The sequence below is a fragment of the Colobus angolensis genome, unplaced genomic scaffold (genome assembly GCF_000951035.1).
Source record: "Colobus angolensis palliatus isolate OR3802 unplaced genomic scaffold, Cang.pa_1.0 Scaffold153, whole genome shotgun sequence".
Taxonomy (NCBI): Eukaryota; Metazoa; Chordata; class Mammalia; order Primates; family Cercopithecidae; genus Colobus; species Colobus angolensis.
In genome coordinates, this window is record NW_012114633.1 from 8,315,173 (window position 1) to 8,319,536 (window position 4,364).

General features: G+C 32.1%; 1 long non-coding RNA gene across 1 annotated transcript; it reads right to left on the bottom strand.

The window, feature by feature from the left end:
- Nucleotides 1-346: 346 nt before the first annotated feature.
- On the bottom strand, nucleotides 347-1,092 carry LOC105507809. The gene is made up of 2 exons (XR_001001159.1): nucleotides 1,012-1,092; nucleotides 347-686 (listed from the first exon to the last, which is right to left on the bottom strand). It is a non-coding gene; the product is annotated as an uncharacterized LOC105507809 (long non-coding RNA).
- Nucleotides 1,093-4,364: the final 3,272 nt, after the last annotated feature.

Sequence of the window (4,364 nt, forward strand, 5' to 3'; positions counted from 1 at the left end):
ATTATCATTAATCTTCTTGGAAATGAATAAATTTCTTTTAAACTTAATTTCCCAGATAACTACTTCGTTGAATTCTTTCTAATAGCACTTTCAGAGTGAAACACTTTATTTTTATGTGATGTATATGCAAATATTAAATTTAACTCATGTATTAAGAAAAGCCTATTCTTTTTTGGAAGCAGTGTAGAACACCAATACTGCATTTCCCAAGATCTGCACCAAGTCAAAATATCTCTTATTGACTAAATACAATTGTATTGATTATGCTTGTAGTTATTTTGTACTATGCTTTTAGAGATTGTAGTTATTATGAACAAGTTTCTAAAAATAAGACAATTTAAGCAAATGACAGTAAAGTAGTTGAATACATTTTATGTAATGTGTGGTATGGGCAGGTAGAACACGTATCAATAACATGTAACAAGAAGAAAATGGCTCCTCCTAATTTTATTTGTCTTTCCAGCTAGTAAATGGATGCTTCTTGAATTACTCAAATCTCTAGTCTTTGTTCTCTCTGTTGAGATCTGACAGATGGGAGCTCAGCAGCAGCCATGCAGAATGTTCTGAATGTGACATGTGTACAGATCAGATGATATCATCTTCCCCAAGAGGCTCACTTAGCCCTCTTCAGCAACTTTGACCTGCTTTAGCCAATGCATTCCCACAGGAAGAATTTTTGGAATTTTCTATGAATAAAAATAAGCCTAGATCACGTACCATAGCGATTTTTTCATCTTCCTTTATCATGAGCAAAAAAACATACTTTTCCACATAAACATTAGTCATTTTTAAATTTAATAGTTATGATCATTTTTTCTTTAAGTATTATTACTTTAAAAATCTGTTGTGCTAAGACATTTGGGCTATATATTCGATGGCAGAAATGCAAGCCCAGCTGAATTTAAAATATATTCAAAATATGGTGATAGAATCATTTTTAGGTACAGTTTTAAAATTTTGGTGATCACTAGTATTGGTCTAATTTTAACTCACTAATGAAGTAATACTGACTTTTAAAAAACATTCAAATGGGCAGTTTTGATTGGAGTTTGAAAGGAAATTCCTAATGTTTCCTCTTGCAACTTCTTTCTAAAGTGAAAACACAGGAAAACAAAAGGAAACACAAACAAAAGACTCATAGTACTGTAAATCAAGACTGGCAAAAAGTATCATGCCAAAATTCACAGTAATTTTAAAGCAGTAATAACTGGACTTAAGAAAAGCTTAACCAGGTTGACAAATTATGGGCTCATATTATGAGAAAGACAGGCTGAGTAAAGACAGCTAATTTCTTTTTACCTTTTCCAGTGGTGCCCTTTGACTCAACAAATCAGAACATGCCATAGGGAGAAACAGCAACTGTCCATCCCACCTCTCAGATGGTTCTTTGTGATGATCGTCATCACCATTTGCCTTGTTTGCTACCCTCATAAACCCAGATTAGTTAGGAATTGACACTACCAGAAGCTCTCACAAATTATATAGGTACATGGATCTTTTCATTTAAAGTGTGGAATATAAAAAATCTTGTTTAATCAGAAGAAAGACAATAAATTATAATCAGAGAAATAATAATAAATTAACCAATGAAAAAATACTATTATTGCTTTCAACTGATAGATATAAATGTGAAAGACTAGATATCGTACATAACTTTCCCAAGATCATGCTGTGATTTTTAGCAAGTATAAATTATAATGCAGGAATGTGAATTCATATTGTCTAATTTCAGGATATAGAGTTTTAAAAACAATAGCCATTGACACAGTTAAATTAATAATAAGCGTTAATAGTGCTTATTCTGTGGCAAGCACTGTGCTAGATCATCTACATGTATACTATCATTAAGTCTTCTCAACAATTGTGTGAGATGTGTTTATGATACCCATTTTATCAATCAGAAAGAAGACTGGCAAGTATAAATGTCTTGCCAAATTTCACACCTCTGCCACTAATGTTGTGACAGAATTGATTCATGTTGTTGTGGAAACCTTATCTAGACTGCACCAATCTAATTTTTTTTTATTTGGAATTCTCAACTGTGTAACAGAGCCTCTTATATTTCTATATGTGGATAAACTGTAAGTAGCTCTGAGTGACTATATCCTGCTATGCAGACTGGGAAATGAGGATGATGGCAGGAGCAACAGAAATGAGCAAAAACAATAACCTGAAAGCAGACGGAAAAAGAGATGAGAAAAAGAATCCAGATCTATTTCCAATCTCATTGTTGCACTTGTCTGACACCAAGTTGCATTCTAGTTCTGGGTTTGTGCCTAATTTTTGTGTTTATGCAATAAAGTTTATTTTTGCTAAATTTAGATGGAGTTGTTTTATACAATAGTTAAGCATGTTAATAAAAAACATAAGTAATGTTGATTATTATTTTGTAGTGGAATTGTTAATTCATATTTTATTGTTTATTCTTTATTATATTAATGTTATATTATTCTAATGAATTACATTAAGTACTAGATTAAACAAAAATAATTTTAATGATTTTAGCTGATAAATGCACATTCAGATATATATTAAGAAGTATTTACCAAATTTGTCTGAACAATAGAGAAATACTGAGCTTGAATCAGAAATCTGTGATTCAAGCTTTGCAGAAATGTTCATTAAAGCATTTATAGTAATCTTTTTAGTTTACACTTACTTTTAAGAGACACTTTAGAGAAAAGTTTCTGTGTATGCACACTCATTCAACTTTAACTGAAAAAATTTACTCACATACAAATGCTTTTTCTTTTCCTAAAGAAAACGTCAAAAAATTCATGACAAGCGATGCAAAAAGATGATACTCCAATATTAATGAGAGGGCAGAAAATACAATGGATAGTTTTATGTGTAGAAATATCTAAATGTAACTGAATGATATCTAGTAAATATCATGGGTGAAGTTATAGACTTACTGAAACCATATGTTTTTATATTTTCAAGATAAATGCTAAAAGTCAAATCTAATTCTTTAAATAATATTTTACACTTCCTGCCATCATGTGATAATTGGACTAAGTATTTGTATTAAAAATATAATATCAAATTATAAGATATTATTTTTCTAAATTAGGGCACATATTTGAGAAAAAATATAAGGATCAGAACTAAGATAATTTGTAATTTCAGGATAGACCAATTATTTATTCCCTCTCTAAACTTCTATTATTAGCATCTCCATAACCATTACGTCATTTTTATTTTACATTGAAAAAGCAAAATCTTACTGATCTGGTCTCAGTGGTTTTTGGAAGGAGTAACTGATACATTATTTTAGAATTCAAACTACATGTTATTATAACTTGCTTTTAATATCAATAAAATGAATAAAATGCCTTTATTTTCTTATTTTAACTATTCAAAAGTACTTATTTCAAATAGGTCAATATTTCCTTCACGAATATTCAAATTTCAAAAACATTTATGTTTTTTAAATGCTATTTTATCTACCTGAATTTTGTTTTTTCATGGATAGCTACTGCAAGTTTAAAATCCATTGTATATAAAATTTACTTTTTAAGAAATAATTTATAGGATTATTTTACATGTTCTTCTCAATAAGCAATTGCAAAATGAGACACTCTTTTAGTCTACCTTTCACTTGTTATTAAAAATACGATGCAGTCAGTTTGGCTCCTGACTTCCTCGACTACTGCTATTTATTTATACATCATGGCAAAATAATCAGTATTGTTTCATATGAGCCAATTAACACATGAAGAAACACCTAATTTTGGCCTCAGAATAAAGCTATATTTCTTTTCTTTTCTTTTCTTTCTTTTTTTTTTTTTTTGGAGATGGTGTCTCGCTCTGTCGCCCAGGCTGGAGTGCGGTGGCGCCATCTTGGCTCACTGCAAGCTCTGCCTCCCGGGTTTACGCCATTCTCCTGCCTCAGCCTCCCGGGTAGCTGGCACTACAGGTGCCCGCCACCACGCCCGGCTAATTTTTTTGTGTGTTTTCAGTTGAGACAGGGTTTCACCGTGTTAGCCGGGATGGTCTCGATTTCCTAACCTTGTGATCTGCCCGCCTTGGCCTCCCAAAGAGCTGGGATTACAGTCGTGAGCCACTGTGCCTGGCTAGAATAAAGCTATATTTCTGCTGACTTACTGACAAAAATCGATTATATGCCGTTAGGTATAAAGTGTAAATGGCTCAAAAACATCTCAGATAGATACATCTGACAGTATATGTATTTGTCAGGGTTCTTCAGAAAAACAGAACCAAGAGTTTATAGAAATGCCCCTCCCTCCTCTCTCCCTCCCTCCCTCTCTCTCTTTTTTCTCTTTCTTTCTTTTTCTTTCCTTCCTTCCTTCCTTCCTTCCTTCCTTCCTTCCTTCCTTCCTTCTTCTCTCTCTTTCTTTCTT